The sequence below is a fragment of the Bos indicus genome, chromosome 5 (genome assembly GCF_029378745.1).
Source record: "Bos indicus isolate NIAB-ARS_2022 breed Sahiwal x Tharparkar chromosome 5, NIAB-ARS_B.indTharparkar_mat_pri_1.0, whole genome shotgun sequence".
Taxonomy (NCBI): Eukaryota; Metazoa; Chordata; class Mammalia; order Artiodactyla; family Bovidae; genus Bos; species Bos indicus.
The window spans coordinates 22,104,895-22,122,486 of NC_091764.1; the positions used below are offsets into that span (position 1 = coordinate 22,104,895).

The following is a 17,592-nucleotide window of genomic DNA, read 5'->3' on the forward strand; positions in this document are numbered from 1 at the left end:
CAGAAAAAAATCTATATAATGCGTTTTACACCGTTTACGCACAAAACCGAAGGTTGTTTCTTTTTCTAAGCTAAGTAACTGTCTCAGCCTTCGCCTTTTGCTGTTCTTTATAAAACAAGAAAATAAAGATAAAATTTGAAGGCTGTGAGAGTACTAGGGCAGACATTTAAGGTTACTTGAAGTCCTACTTGCCAAACTCGGGGGCCGGGGGGTCCGCGGGAATACGAAGGCATGAGCCTGCTAAAGCGATTAGGCCTGCGAGAGGGTTAACCCGAACTCCATTAAAGAGGAGGGGAAAAGAAAAAAAAAAAAAAAAAGATGGTGAGCTGGGCAGATGGAGAAAGCAAACAAGAGGCAGAAGTTGAACTCTACCAGATGGAAATAAATATCCTGAGCTTAGCTGGTCATCAATATTGCAAAACACTGCTGAGCCAAAGGGTATAGAAATGAAGGGGAAAGTACAATTCACCATAAAGCAGTAGGAGAAAAATACTTGTTGTTTGAATGAAATATGTTAAACTGGGCTTGAAAGAATAGCTTTTAGGTTATTTTTTCATTTATACACAATAATTACACGTGAAATAAATACTTTAAAAGATAGTAAAACTGAATTATTTAAAAGCGTTGACATGAAAGTGTTTTCTTTGAATAAATGCATCAGTGCATAAAAAATAATGGTAAATAGATATATTCGTTTCCTTCTAGGACTCTGCAGATAGAACTGTGCTTAAAAGTAAATGTCATGGTAATTACTTCCCTAGGGATGTGAAACCTCTTGCATTACTCAAAATGGAGATAGGAAAACAAGTAAATCTTTAAAATTACCATAGCCCTAGATTTAGATTTTCTGATATCCTTCTAACCCCCACCACCCTTACTCATCTGCTCTGTTCGTTTCCATACACCATCAGTCATTCGAGCATTAGATTAGAAGTCAGGTGAGTTTTTCTTCTTCAAAAATTTTGAGCTTGAACTGACTCATCTACAAAATAGAAATAATGAAATTAACAAAATGTTAGGATCCGAATTCATTCCTGTCTCCCAGCCCATGTTTTCTCCACTGCTTTTTTTTTCTTTCATTGAAATGTATTTGAGGTACAATATTATGCTAGTTTCAAGTGTACTACATAGTGATTTAGCATTTGCACACACTATGAAATGGTCACTACTTTTAACTGCCTTCCCAGACAGCAGCTGGACCCTTTCTAAATGCTTCTTAAAATCAGTAGAATAGAGTTTAACAGAAAGTTGAACTCCATATTCTAGAAGGGGTTTTCCTCCCACTGTTTTCTATTGTATGTGTGTGTTTCCCACTTTAAATCATTCCTTTAAGAGAGAAATGGATTTAAGAAATTACTCTTTTAGACTAGGGTGATCTAGGGAGTACTCAGGAGGGAAAAAAGGAGGTAAATATTGGTCCTAAATGCAAGCTTTAGATAGTGGACAATGTTAATAGCTAATGGTTTTCAAATCTGGACATATATATGTTTAGTAATATTTTTTCCAGAAATTTGGTGAGGCTGTTCCCATCCAAGAAACTAGGAGGTATTTCTTGACATCTTGAATTTGTAAAGGCACTTTCTCATCTTGTTAATATGCTAAACTATAGGGTACTCCCAACTACTTAGAAACCCAACTCTTCATTCTGTGTCCTTAGGCAAGTTATTTAACTTCTCTGCATCGTAATCTCTAAAAAATGTAAAGGTTGTTATGAGGACTAAGTGGAATAACTTTGTTGTTTAGTAGCTCAGTCGGGTCTGACTGTTTTTGACCCCATGGACTGGCAGGCTCTTTGGTCCTTGGGATTTCCCAGGCAAGAATACTGGAGTGGGTTGCCATGTCCTCCTCCAGGGGATCTTCCCAACCTAGGGATCAAACCCAGGTCTCCCACTTTGCAGGTGGATTCTTTACTATCTGAGTCACCAGGGAAGCCACATACATAGACAGAAGACAGGCAGAGTGGGGCAAGGAGTGAGAACTGTTCTTGCTCCTCCTGCCTTCTGAAAATGTCACTCAGTCGCATCTGACTCTTTGCGACCCCATGGCCTGTAGCTTCTATCCATGTAATTCTCTAGGCAAGAATACTGGAGTGGATTGCCATTCCCTTCTCCAGGAGCTCTTCCCCACCCAGGGATCGAACTTGGGTCTCCCACATTACAGACAGCTTCTTCACTGTCTGAGCCACCAGGGAAGTCCTTAGATAGATAGATAGGTATATTAAATTGCCTGTGATATATATAATTATCAAATTAATTTCTAAAACCTATAAAATTTTCAAAGCACTATTAAAAAAAAAAAAAAAAAAAACACTTTAAGGAATATGTCAAAACAATCCAGAAACCTGGGTTTCAAAATAAATCTGCGAGTGACAAATGTCAGATCTTTGGAATGCTTAAGAGTTCAGAAGGTACTTTCTATAGAGGAAACAATCAAGCAACTAGAGTCCTCAAAGGGCTGGATTATATTCCCATCCCTTAGTTCAATTGTTACCTGAACAGTTTGCTCTGAACTAACAAATCATAGCACCCTGTAGACTTTTTGAGTAATTGTGTTAACCAAGAAAGGGATAGATAAAAAAAGAAAATTTTATATAGGGTGAGGGAATGAACTTCTTTCTCTATTTCATAGACTAGTAAAATTTAGGAATCAACACAAGTTTGAAAATCTTATTTTGCCAAAGACGTTATTTAAAGAATTACATTATCATCTGCTGTCACTATCATTTTGGGGCAAAGATGATGTTTTAACACGCCCAAAGTAAGAAAGGTATCCATATCAGAAAATAAAGCATGGTCTTTTTAAGTTAATACATTTTAAGTTACTAAATGTCACCTTTTGCATTTCAGCCTTTGGGAACTCATCAAAACTATTAATCTATGAACAAGAGAACACTAAATTAGGCTTTTATGCTATTCATTGGATATGCTATTCCTACTGCCTGGAAGATCCCCTCCCCTTTTTTTTTTTTTCCCTAGCTAATATCTGCTTATCGTCCAAGAAGACTTCCCTGACTCTCTGGACTTGTGTAAGTGTCTACAGTATTCTGCTTCCCCTTGCCCTCGCCCTGGTACTGATCAGACATACTAGATTTACTGTGTTTATTAATCCCTTTTCCTTTCTGGTCTGTACATTCTCACAGGGCAGGCATCTTCTGTCATTCACTATTGTGAATGCCTAAGAAACAGGCCAAGACATAGTAAATGCTGTTGACTGATGTTAAATAGACATCTAAATACAAATGAGTCCATCAAAACCATGACTTGCAAACACACACACACACACACAAAACCCACAAAAAAACAAACAATAACAAAAAACAACGTGACTTGCAGTTTGTCAGCTGACAGATCACACAGAGCAAGTTGTCTTGCTTAAAATCGGACAGTCAATATTTGAGAAGTAACTCACCTCTGTGGCACTGTCTTTCTGGCTCCCATGAGTGTTAGATTACTCCATGGTGTTTTAGATAAATGTTGTTTTAGGATAGGCTGCATTTCCAAAGCAAATGAAATGGAGACCAAAGTCACTTGGATATGCTGCTTAAGAAACACTGTGGAAGTCTCCACATCGCTCCCATTTAAGGTTTCTTATCTTATTTCTCCACGTGTTATGTAGACACATTTTAGTATTTTTATATATCAGATTACACAGGACTGTCATCTGCCAGTCTCTCACATTACCCTTCTCTCCTGAAGTTGTTCACAAGGAGTCCTTCCTAAGCTCCGGGCTTCCACTTCATCCCTGTGATCCTGGCTTCCTGCATTATTGCTAGGAAAGTCCCAGATTTTTTTTTTTTTTTTTTAATGGCTGTATTACAGTTCACAAGGTTGTCCAGTAGGCCTCCCCCACCACCCTTTCATGTCCCCTTCCTTAAATTCCCGCTCAGCAAAGGTTTTACTCTTTATCTGGCCCCTCCCTCTCCAAAGGCACCTTTAGGCCCAGAGACTCCCTTGCTGAGCTGGATGAGCCTCCTTGTTGCTGAAGGCATTCACTAAAGTATTATCTATTGTGTCCTCTGTTGTGAATTTACTTCCAGAGTCCTAGGTGTCCTTGGTGCTAGCTTTAGAAAACTCACAGCTGGTTCAAGCAGGAGAGATCTTTACAGACTGTTAATAGCAAATAGAGACAGGGTATTTATTTTGGGGTGTGTATGGGGACAGAAGGAGATAAGGAAGCCAGTCCCCAAAGTGAGTGATCTCTGCTAAGTGATCTCTGGTCAGTGAAGTTGGCCCATAGATAAGTCTCTGGAAGGAAGAAAAAGAGGGGACCTGATCTGGAAGTATTTTAAAGACTTAAACCACTATGAGGAAGATAAACATTGCTGAAAAAACTGGTGAGTAAATAGGGCCATAGTTACCTGGCAGTGAGGGGAGAGTGAGTGTTTTGGGCAGGGAAGTGAAATGATCACATTTATTTTTTGGAAAGTCCTAAGGATGATGCCCATCAAAAAGACTTCCCTGGTGGCTCAGACGATAAAGCATCTGTCTACAATGTGGGAGACCTAGGTTTGATCCCTGGGTCGGGAAGTTCCCTGGAGAAGGAAATGGCAACCCACTCCATTACTCTTGCGTGAAAAATCCCATAGACAGAGGAGCCTGGTGTCTCTGGGGTCACAAAGAGTCGGACACGACTGAGCGACTTCACTTTCACTTTTCAAGGATGATGAATTAAATTGGGGTCATTTGAAGTGACATATCTTTGTCTCTAATTCTTATTTAAATCTTTAAATAATTAAGCTTTCATCTCTTCAACTAGAGACTTAATGCCTTTTGTTTATTCTTTTCTTGATTATCCATGGGAATCAGACCACTTTTAGGAGCCTCCCCACCTGCCAACCTGCTTTGCTTTGCTTAGATATGAATTCAAGGGCACAAACTAAGAGCCTTGTACTAGGTTTAGATCAAGAAACATAAGAGAACTAGAAATCAGACAGTGACAAGTATAGATTTGGGGCAAAACTGTTCTTCTTGTTAAAGCAATTGGGAAAAAGGATTAAAGAGTTGCTTCTGAGTAGCAGTAACAATTTGGAAAACTCAGCAGTGGCTACAGGACTGGAAAAGGTCAGTTTTCATTCCAGTCCCAAAGAAAGGCAATGCCAAAGAATGCTCAAACTACCACACAGGTGCACTCATCTCACACGCTAGTAAAAGTAATGCTCAAAATTCTCCAAGCCAGGCTTCAACAGTACGTGAACCGTGAACTTCCAGATGTTCAAGCTGGTTTGAGAAAAGGCAGAGGAACCAGAGATCAAATTGCCAACACTCGCTGGATCATCGAAAAAGTAAGCGAGTTCCAGAAAAACATCTATTTCTGCTTTATTGACTATACTAAAGCCTTTGACTGTGTGGATCACAATAAACTGTGGAAAATTCTGAAAGAGATGGGAATCCCAGACCACCTGACCTGCCTCTTGAGAAACCTATATGCAGGTCAGGAAGCAACAGTTAGAACTGGACATGGAACAACAGACTGGTTCCAAATCGGAAAAGGAGTACGTCAAGGCTGTATATTGTCACCCTGCTTATTTAACTTACATGCAGAGTACATCATGAGAAACGCTGGACTGGAAGAAGCACAAGCTGGAATCAAGATTGCGGGGAGAAATATCAATAACCTCAAATATGCAGATGACACCACCCTTATGGCAAAAAGTGAAGAGGAACTCAAAAGCCTCTTGATGAAAGTGAAAGAGGAGAGTGAAAAAGTTGGCTTAAAGCTCAACATTCAGAAAACGAAGATCATGGCATCCGGTCCCATCACTTCATGGGAAATAGATGGGGAAACAGGGGAAGCAGTGTCAGACTTTATTTTCTGGGGCTCCAAAATCACTGCAGATGGTGACTGCAGCCATGAAATAAAAAGACGCTTACTCCTTGGAAGGAGAGTTATGACCAACCTAGATAGCATATTCAAAAGCAGAGACATTACTTTGACAACAAAGTTTCGTCTAGTCAAGACTGTGGTTTTTCCAGTGGTCATGTATGGATGTGAGAGTTGGACTGTGAAGAAGGCTGAGTGCCGAAGAATTGATGCTTTTGAACTGTAGTGTTGGAGAAGACTCTTGCAAGTCCCTTGGACTGCAAAGAGATCCAACCAGTCCATTCTGAAGGAGATCAGCCCTGGGATTTCTTTGGAAGGAATGATGCTAAAGCTGAAACTCCATTACTTTGGCCACCTCATGCAAAGAGTTGACTCATTGGAAAAGACTCTGATGCTGGGAGGGATTGGGGGCAGGAGGAGAAGGGGATGACAGAGGATGAGATGGCTAGATGGCATCACTGACTCGATGGACGTGAGTCTGGGTGAACTCTGGTAGTTGGTGATGGACAGGGAGGCCTGGCGTGCTGTGATTCATGGGGTCGCAAAGAGTTGGACACGACTGAGCGACTGAACTGAACTGAACTGAAAATCACTGCAGATGGTGACTGCAGCAATGAAATTAAAAGATGCTTACTCCTTGGAAGGAAAGTTATGACCAACATAGACAGCATATTCAAAAACAGAGACATTACTTTGACAACAAAGGTCTGTCTAGTCAAGGCTATGGTTTTTCCAGTGATCATGTATGGATGTGAGAGTTGGACTGTGAAGAAGGCTGAGTGCCGAAGAATTGATGCTTTTGAACTGTGTTGGAGAAGACTCTTGAGAGTCCCTTGGACTGCAAGGAGATCCACCAGTCCATTCTAAAGGAGATCAGCCGTGGGAGTTCTTTGGAAGGAATGATGCTAAAGCTGAAACTCCAGTACTTTGGCCACCTCATGTGAAGAGTTGACTCATTGGAAAAGACTCTGATGCTGGGAGGGATTGGGGGCAGGAGGAGAAGGTGATGACAGAGGTGAGATGGCTGGATGATATCACCGACTCGATGGACGTGAGTCTGAGTGAACTCCGGGAGTTGGTGATGGACAGGGAGGCCTGGTGTGCTGTGATTCATGAAGTCGCAAAGAGTCGGACATGATGAGCGACTGAACTGAACTGAACTGAACAAAGATCATACAAATTAACATCATTGAAGGTGAACCAGACACTGTACTAGGTATTTTATTTAATTTTTTGCATTTGCAAAATCAATTCAGTCATGTACGACTATTTGTGACCCTATGGACTGAAGCCCGCCAAGCTGCTCTGTCCATAGGATTTTACAGGCAAGAATACTAGAGGAGGTTGCCATGCCCTTCTCCAGGGGATCTTCCCCATCCAGGGATCGAACCTGCATCTCTTACATCTCTTGCATTGGCAGGCGGGTTCTTTACCATTAGTGCCACCTGGGAAGCCCATTTTATTTTTACTTTTTATTTATTTATGTATCTATTTATTTTTGGCCATGCCACTCTACTTGTGGGATTTTAATTCCCCAACCAGGGAAAGAACCTGGGCCCTCAGCAGTAAGACCATATAGTCCTAACCAGTGTACCAGCAGAGAATTCCCGTGTACTAAGTATTTTAGAGGCATCCCATTTAATTCTCCCAGAAATACCACCAGGTAAGTATAATTGTCTGCATTTAACATGTGAGGTTTCAGTCCTAAAGAAAATAAGTAATTTACTCAAGGTCTTAACAACCAGATTTAAACCCTCAAGTCTACACTACAAAACTTGGAGGCAAATTCCTGATACCTTTTCTAAAGGGATCATGAGAAATAAAATCTTATAAAGGTATAAAACATTTTGGAAATTAGTAGAGATGGTAGAAAGGAAAAAAAAAAAAAACTCAAGGCTGCTTAGGAGAGTTCTCATGGCTGACATATCCTGGAAAATACAGCTATATTTCTTAAAAGGCTCCCTGAAAAATGAATCAAAGGACATATTAAAACATTAATCTGCCAAATAAAATAAGTTCACTGGAATGAAAACTATCCCTAGGGGCAGATAAGAGAAAGTAGAAAAAAAAAAATACCTTCTATTTTAGACTATTTTAGCATCTCGCTTCTCCTTTGACTTAAATTGGCAGAAGGAACTAGGAAGTGGGTCGGCCCCACAGTCCTCCAACAATTAAGTGGAGTCCAGTGAGCTTTGAGGGCTTTGGTGAAAGAGCTGGAGAGCAGCAAGAAGGGTTGCTTTTGTGTCTATCTCTTCTTCTCGCCAGCTTCCCTGGTGGCTCAGTGGTAAAGAATCCTCCTGCAATGCAGGAGATGCTAGAGACAGGGGTTCCATCCCTGGGTGGGGGAGATCCCCTGGAGGAGGGCATGGCAACTCACTCCAGTATTCTTGCCTGGAGAATCCCATGGACAGAGGAGCCTGGCGGGCTATAGTCAATAGAGTTGCAAAGAGTCAGACACGACTGAGGGTGTAACACGCTGCTGCTTCTCATCCTTCCTTTTAGCAGACCCTATGATTTCACTTACTTTTTTTTCTTTGTAAAGCTGCCACCATCTACTCTGTCTCCTGGGGCAATCCCCCACTGTTCAGGCTTATTGGATGTTTATCTGCATCTTCCCAGCACCAACAGTCTACTTCAGTTTTACAGTTTAACAACAGTGTGGGGAAAGAGATGATAAGAATCAACTTTGGAAAATTGAAAGCCTTAAGGAATCATACAAAGTTCTTATAAGTTATGGCCCTGGCCTAACTATAGTAGTTATAACTTTCTGAATATGGAAGACACAGATCTCCCTTTCCTGCCAAACCCATAGGGCAGCCAGGTTTCAAAGTGTGAACCCAGGCTAGCCATCTCAACATCACCCCAGGAAACTGATAGAAATGCAAACTTTGGGCTCTAGACCTGCTAATAGAGAAACTCGAGGGGTGGGGTTCAACAGTTTAGCACTAATGTTCCAGGACAACTGCTTTAAAAAGTAAGGACAACATTTCTAATTTAAGTTCAGCAAATAGGACTTACTTCCCGGTGGCACAGTGAATAAAGGAATCCATCTGCCAATGCAAGGGACATGGATTTGATCCCTGGTCCGGGAAGATTCCACATGCCTTGGAGCAACTGAGCCCCTGTGCAATCACAGCTGCTGAAGCCCGTATGCCTAGAACCTGTGCCCCACAAGAAAAGAAGCTACAGCATTGAGAACCCTGCGCACTGCGACAAAAAGTAGCCTCCGATCACTGCAACTAGAGAAACCCCACATGCAACAGTGGAGACCCAGGTCAGCCCAAAACTAAGTAAATAAATAAAATCTCTCTTCTCACTAAAGATAAATAAATAAAACCAGCAAACAAACTTCATAGCCAGGCATATACTATCTCAAATAGAAATCTTGTCCCTTAAAAGAAAAAAACTAGCATACTCATTTAATATGTAAAAGCTGCCTTTTAAGTATCAAATATGTTCTAAGTGAGTGGTTATTTGCTTTTCTGAGGTTCTGCAGTCTGGGTAAAATGCATTTTTCTCAGCTTCTGAAACAATAGGCAAGTGAGAGTGTACAGTGATGTCCCTATGTTACTCTCAAAAGAGAAGCTAATATTCAGGAAGCTTGATAAGATAATCATCTCCTCAAATGTTGGTATAGTCCAGGCCTTTATTTTCACTTTTAGGAAAAGCAGTAACGTCCTTTTTAAGGAACTTGAATTTAAAATAAGTAGGGACTTCCCTGGAGGTCCAATAGTTAAGACTCCAGGTTTCCACTGCAGGGAGTATGGGTTTGACCCCTGGCCTGGCCCACATGCAGACCCTACATGCCAGTCTGTGTGGCCAAAATAAATAAATAGATAAAATCTCAAAGTAAATTAAGGTTTACATGCATTAAGTAATGTCGCTTCATCCCTTTCTAAATGTCCAGCTAAAACAAAGGAGCATCCAAGTTGCAAAAGTAAGTGTGATAAATAAATACGAAGCCCTACATATAGATATCCAATGTGATTGTGAAAACCATCATCACGCATTTGGATATACTTTAGCAGGAAATTCAAGGGTTGAAATCCCATTGGAAAATGCAATTTAGGATGTATTCATCTATAAGGCATAGCAAGTTAGATACAAATTTCTGAAAAAGACTATGTTCTAGCTATAGAGAAGTCCTCTAAAGAAAAAAAAAGGGAATGGGGAGGCTATGATTAGCATGTCAAATTGCATTATATTTTCTAAAGGGAATAAAGTAAGAAACTTCCTATTATGTTCTCATCCACTTGGCTAGTAAATTCTTATAAATGAAGCAAAAGCAATCTTCAGCCTAGATAATAGTTATAATACAGTTTGATGTAGTCAAATGCAAAAGTAAAGGGTCCATCATTAGCATTACTGCATGTGCTGGAAACATTCTATATTTGCATGTGTTTTAATAGAAGTCTCTTTAAGTCTTTCCATCATTTTCAACAAAACATAGGAAACATTCTCAGCTTCTGAAAACTGATTTGAAGTTTGTGGTGACCACCGTCAAACTCAAGAAATGGTCTGTCTCCCTGTTGTTTATAATGACTGACCTTACTCTTTATTGCATAAGTAGATTTCAAACATTGAAACCGTAGTAAGAGATACAGCACTCAGGAATGGATCTCCCTGTAGAAACAAACCTCTCTGTACAGTCTTTAGATGGTGGGAGCTGTGAGAGTTAAAATGAGCACTTTTATCTTTATCCTTGAAATTTCTATCCTTAGTCCCCTTGAATGGATGATCTCACCTTTTGGAAAAAGAGCTTTATTGAGATATATTTTCCATAAAATTCATCTGTTTCAAGTGTACCTTTCAATAATTTTGAGATCACGTATCAACTTGTGCAACCATCACCATAATCAGTTTCAGAACATTTTCATCTCCCTCAACAAAATCTCAATCTTAACCTTGGCCCTCCCAGTCCCAGGAAACCAATAACCTACTTTCTGTCTATAGATTTGCTCATTCTGGACATTTTCTGTATGGAAATCATAGAATCCATGGCCTTGTTGCCGGAGAATAGAACACAGAGAGGATGGTCATGTCCCAGGTCTCAGGCGAGGCCCTGGGACAGGCCACCAAGTGAGGTTCCTTGGCTTCCATCAGGAAAGAATTCAAAAGCAAACCATAGGGATTTATTTAGAGAGATACACATTCCATAGGCAGAATGTGGTCCATCTCAGTGGCTGCTGCTTAGTCATTCAGTCGTGTCCAACTCTTTGTGATCCCATGGACTATAGCCCACCAGGCTCCTTTCTCCATGGGATTCTCCAGACAAGAATACTGGAGTGGGTTGCCATTTCCTTCTCCAGGGCATCTTCCCGACCCAGGGGTCAAAACCCATCTCTTACGTCTCCTGCATTGACAAGCGGGTTCTTTACCACTAGCACTACCTGGGAAGCTCCTCAGAAGGCAAGTCAGTCAGTTCATTCACTCAGTCATGTCTGACTCTCTGCGACCCCACAGACTGCAGCACACCAGGCTTCCCTGTCCATCACCAACTCCCGAAGCTTGCTCAAACTCATGTCCATCAAGTCAGTGATGCCAGCCAACCACCTCATCCTCTGTCATCCCCTTCTCCTCTTGCCTTCAATCTTCCCCAGCATCAGGGTCTTTTTCAGTGAGTCAGTTCTTTGCATCAGGTGGCCAAAGTATTGGAGTTTCAGAAGGCATGCTGCTGCTGCTGCTGCTAAGTCACTTCAGTCGTGTCCGACTCTGTGTGACCCCATAGACGGCAGCCCACCAGGCTCCACAGTCCCTGGGATTCTCCAGGCAAGAATACTGGAGTGGGTTGCCATTTCCTTCTCCAAGGCATGAAAGTGAAAAGTAAAAGTGAAGTCGCTGAGTCGTGTCCGACTCTTAGCGACCCCATGGACTGTAGCCCACCAGGCTCCTCCATCCATGGGATTTTCCAGGCAAGAGTACTGGAGTGGGGTGCCATTGCCTTCTCCTCAGAAGGCAAGAGTGGCCACCAAATATGGGGTGGTTAGTTTTTATGGGCTGGGTAATTTCATAGGCTAACAAATGGCAGGATTATCCCAACTATTTTGAACAAGGAACAGTGATTTAAAGAATTTGGCCACTTTTTGGCTTTTCATGGTTGGCCTTGGAACTGTCATGGTGCCTGTGGGTGTGTCATTCAGCATGCTGGTATATTACAATGAGCATATAATGAGGCTCAAGGTCCACAGGAAGTCAAATCTTCTGCCATCTTGTACCTAGCAGGTTCTAACCAGTTTATGTTGCATCCTTAACAGCTGTGTCTTTCTTTTAATGATTGTGCCCTGTCCTCTTGCCCTCTGTCTCAGACCTGTATCTTGTATCACACTTCTTCCACTTAGCATAAAGTTTTGAGTTTCATCCACGTTCAGCGTGTTGTTTCTCTGTTTGCTTGCTTGTTTAATTTATTTTTCCTGTTGTATCATACCAGAATTTCCTCTTGAATGAAATGCTACGTTAAGAAAGCTTCTTGTTATAGTTGCCTCCTAGGCTGACGGGCGGAGAAGACAATGGCACCCCACTCCAGTACTCTTGCCTGGAAAATCCATGGACGGAGGAGCCTGGTAGGCTTGCAGTCCATGGTGTCGCTAAGAGTCGAACACGACTGAGCGACTTCACTTTCACTTTTCACTTTCATGCGTTGGAGAAGGAAATGGCAACCCACTCCAGTGTTCTTGCCTGGAGAATGCCAGGGACGGGGGAGCCTGGTAGGAGGCTGATGGGGGCCAGCTCTGGGGGCTTCTACATCCTCTTTCCATGCCCCTTCCCCTTTAGACTTTTGTGTACCACCTCTAAAGCCTTCGGTATGTCATTTTTTCATGGGTAGACTGAGTCACTCCTCTCTTAGGTCATTGCCTGCTGCAGAATTAATGACTTACTCACTTAAGGTGCCTGGCATATTCCCCACACCCACACCCCAACATCACACTCCACGCAGAATAAGCCAAATGAATTGAAAGAAAAAGCCCTTTCCTCAAGATACTTACTTCAGAGGAGTCCTCAGGGGAGGCAGACATTGCAGGTAGGAAAGAGGATAATAAGGGCACTCCAGTTACATAGCCCAACTAAGAATGAAAATTGCCAGATAATTTAGCTGAGAGGACTTAGCTCAACAGTTAAACTCTTAACAGAAGCTTTATTTAGGCTCATTCTAACAAACAGGATCAGCAGACAAGTTCTTTTTAAAGAAAGTTCTCTTTCATCTGACTAAAAAGAAGGAACACATTTAAACCAAAACAGGAACTACTCTGGCAATATATGTGTAAAAAAAATAAGCACCCTATGGGGCTCTTTTTAAATTAGCCAGAGCGCACAGAGAACTCTTTGAAAAGAAAACTCTGGGGGGAAAATATTTTTCTTGATTTCATAAACACTCATTGTTTAATCATCTGAAGCAAGTGCAGACTTGTGATTAAGTTCCCCCACCTCCTAAAGGGATGAGATCTTTTAAGTCACCTCCTCTCCCATCCACCCCCATCCCCTGGCTCTATTTAAGGAGGCAAGAGAAGTAATTTGAAAACCAGCCTATCATGGAAGCAAGAAGTGACCCAGCAGGTCCTAGTTTCAAACTAGATACACAGAGGCAAGGCTGTGTCCCACACTTACGGCTCAAGAAGCTCTGGGTTTTTGCTGAATTGCTTCCGCAGTGCACTAATCAGTACTAAGTTGTTCGAATTCCATGAGGAGTGGATAACTGACTCCAGTTTAGTTTGCTGCTTTAAAAAAACAAAAGTGACTTCAAGGACACCATCCCTCCCCAGCCCCTCTTTCCCACACAGAAGGCAGTCATATAATTTAATTCAGGACACTCAGAACCACCAGGTGTAGCTTTCATTCCTAGCAGTTTTTCAGATCTGGACTTGCTCTAATGAGAACAGTTATGAGTCTTAAACAGGATCAAATTATAATTACTCAAAATTGAGGCAACTTGACATGAAGCAAATATCTAACAGATTTTTTAAGTGAATAAAAGCCTAACACAACATGTAAAGAAAGAAGAAAGAATTTTTACCGGGAATCTGGGTTTGAAGAACATTCTTGTAAATAAGAAATAAATTTACTTTTGAACTTCTTGGCGTCCAGGAGAAAGAGAAACACAACAAACTATATTGTTCTTTTGCTAACTTAAAAAAAAGACACTATTCCCTCCAAACTATATTAGCATTAAATTCTGATACATTTATCAATTTATAATATGGAACAATTTTACATAATTTTATAAGAAATTCAGGAAAACATTTAGGTGGTACATTCTTACTTTGACCCTCCTCGCAAGAGCTGAGAATAAGTTCACTGTTAAATATCTGATGTATGAGTGTTCTGTGATATTCATAAGTTCATTTCATAAATTTGATTAACTAATAAGGTACTAGCTAAGCATTGAAGATCTGGCCACAAACAGAACAGAATGGTCCCACACATTATGGAATCTGATAGGAAGACAGAAATTAAATAGTGTAAGTGTGACATTTTTATAGCAGATTCTGAAAATTACTGTAAAAGAGAAATTTGTTGTTGTTTTTAGGCACTAAGTCCTGTCCAACTCTTTTTGTGACCACCACAGGCAACTCTGTCCATGGGATTCTCCAGGCAAGAATACTGGAGTGGGTTGCCATTTCCTTCTCCAGGGGATCTTCCCAACCCAGGGATCAAAACTGCACCTCTTGCATTGCAGGTGGATTTATTACTGCTGAGCCATACAGGTGCTCTGAAAGTCTAACTTTTAGAGAGATGGGACAGAAAAAACAATCAGAAAAATCTTTCCCACAGCAACAAGAAGTCAGAAATCTGAAAATGAGTAGGAATTAACCCACATAAGACCTGGGGGGGTGAAAATTACTCTCTAGACTAAGGAAACAAATTTACAAAGAGGACACAGGTTTGCCCAAAGCAGGATCATGTGGTCCTAACAGGGGGAGTGAGAAGAAACAGACCAAAAGTATGTGAGGCTAGAACCAGAGGCACCTTGTAAATTGCATTTAAGGTGCATTTAAGATGTTAATCTTATCCAAAAGAATAAGGAAGAAGTCACCCTAGAGTTCTAAATGTATTATTACACCCATTAAGCACCAGAGCAATGAGAATTCTGGTATTAGTATTAGAAAATTAGAAAGTGACAATTCATTCTTAAGAAGTTTTATTTCTTATTTGCTTTGTAAGAGAGCTATAGGAAAATCTGTAACCAAGGCCGCTTCTCTTAAGAAGCTTCTTTAGTGAGTGAGTGAAGTCGCTCAGTCGTGTCTGACTCTTTGCAACCCCATGGACTGTAGCCTACCAGGCTCCTCTGTCCATGGAATTTTCCAGGCAAGAATACTGGAGTGGGTTGCCATTTCCTTTTCCAAGGGATCTTCCCAACCCAGGAATCGAACCTAGATGTCCTGCATTGTAGGCAGACGCTTCTTTAAAAGTGTCTTTAAAGAAGCTTCTTTAGATCTGCTCAAATATTCAATAACACTTGCAACTCTAGAAATTTAGGTCAGATGGGCAAACTTTTTAAAATAGAGAGTCAGAATATACATTTTGACTTTGTGGCTAGAGGATCTTTGTCACATGTATTCAACTCTTGCTAGTTTAGTGTAGAGGCAGCCATCAACTATATGAGCTTGGCTGTGATCCCATGAAACTTTGTTTGCAAAACACAGGCGGTAATGGGTTTAGCCCTGGGGCAATACTTTGCCTATCCTTAATCTAGATCAAGTAGCATCAAAGACGATCTGGATGGAAGATTTTGGAGGCTATGGTAAACATCTAAGTAAACGAACCTTTAACAGAATAATTGTACTTCCTTGGGACTTTGATTTTGAGGAGGACTGTGTTGGGACTTGGGACTTGGGACTATAAAAAAGGAACAAATTGCACCTCCTATGAGCTGAACAAATTGACCTTGTGAACGGAATTATCATCTGTGTAGATTGTGAGGAATATGAGATCCTTAGAGGCAAGTATTTGTGTCTGTTTTGTTCAGTTTTTCTTTTTAACCCCTAGCTGAATCCATGGACCCTCAAGTTTTGTCTATAGAATCATATGCCAATGGCTAATAAAAGATGTATCTCACCAAATGAATGTTCAGTTAATGACTTTTCAGCAATATAACTCATAAAAAAGTCTTTTGGCAAACTTCATTTTATGCCCAATATAAAGAAAATTTTACCCAAAACACATGAAATACACACAGTATGAGAAATTGTGTCAATATTATAATTGCAGGCAAAGACACACTCATCAGTTCACTCAAAAGAGGTTTCTGTAGTCAGAGTATCTTGGGAAACAAATTTATATCAGAACAAATTGCCCTGTTCTGATGAACACAAACATGTTTGCTTTGCCTGTGAATGGACATGAACTTGAGCAAACTCCAGGAGATAGTAGAGGACATAGGAGCCTGGCGTGCTACAGTCCATGGGGTCGCAGAGTCGGACACAGCTTAGCAATGGAACGATGACAACCGAGCAAGAGATGAAGACATAGCATCTTCATTTCTTACAACCCTTTGGTCTGTTGTGTGTATGTGTTTTGCTTTTTTATTTTTGCTGTAGAGATAAAATGTTAAGCTTATTTTAAGCAAAATTTGACCTCAGTAACAATGAACCTCCAGAAGATTGAAAAGTCTATGAAGAAAATAATGTACAAAGAATAATGAGATTTCTAATGTCAAACGCCCTCATCTTTCCCTGTACATACAGCATCCATTATCCAGTCTTCACTCCTTCTTTGGATGAGTACAATAAGCCTTCATTGGATTATTTGTTAGCTTACTTTCAAATTAGTTGTTATTGCTTATACAAAGTTTTATTACATTTGCATGTCTGGTTATATAGGATATATATCTGTATAAATATCCCATATATATTTAAATCTTTGAAAATTATTTGAATGTCTTAGGTTAAGATGTAAGATGTAATACATAATAAAATTTCCCATTAAAATTAATAGTTTTTTTAATTTAAAGACAATATCAGGGCTTAAATAAATGAGTTAACATTGTTAACCAAGGTATAGGGCAATTGGTTTTCTTTGCAGCAGAATGTATTTTAACTTACGAATTTATAAAAATATTGTTCTAAGAAGGAGTTCATATATTTAAGCTAAAGGAGTCCATGGCAGGAAAAAAAAAAAAAAAAAAAATAGCCTCTGGGTCTAGATCCTAGAATAGTGTGTCTAACATATAATAAGGACTCAATAAATATTTTTAGAACACCAAATGATCTTTAACCCATATCAACAATATCAACAATATTAGTTCTGTTAAAAAGACACTAAACTATTCAGACAAAAATCATTTGGAAAGTGCCATGGTGGTGCCTACAGCATTAAATACCTTCTCTTTTCAATAGGAAAAGATGCTGAGCTTGTTGTTTCTTGTGGCAGGAAGACATAAGGGAGGCTAAATCTGCATCAAATATTTAAATAGATGCTTCAAAGGAGAGTTGAGGACAAAGTATGTTTTTAATCACATTTGGGATTAGAATTTGTTCAAAGCAATCCGTAACTACCCAGCATTGTGATGATTCTGCTCACCAGTATATACACAGTACTTAACACAGGGCTTGGTAAACAGTGGCATCAATACATATTTGAGGAATGAATGAACCCTGCTTGCAATTCTGTAGCAGTAAAAGCTCTGAGGGAAGATTAAAAACCTTGAATCAATATCAAAATCATATGGCTTGGCTAAGTGGTACCTGTCTATGGAATCAAAGATTGATGAGAGATCAATAAATATTGCAGGAGTCTTCAGTTATTTTTAACTATATCTATCCCCAAACCTCCCATAGA

At 40.3% G+C, this 17,592-nt stretch overlaps 1 long non-coding RNA gene across 1 annotated transcript; it reads right to left on the reverse strand.

Moving 5' to 3' along the window:
• Nucleotides 1–582: 582 nt before the first annotated feature.
• LOC139183064 (uncharacterized) lies at nt 583–12,944 on the reverse strand. Its single transcript, XR_011566530.1, has 3 exons — nt 12,804–12,944; nt 3,409–3,488; nt 583–982 (listed from the first exon to the last, which is right to left on the reverse strand). It is a non-coding gene; the product is annotated as an uncharacterized lncRNA (long non-coding RNA).
• Between the last annotated feature and the right edge of the window lie 4,648 nt (nt 12,945–17,592).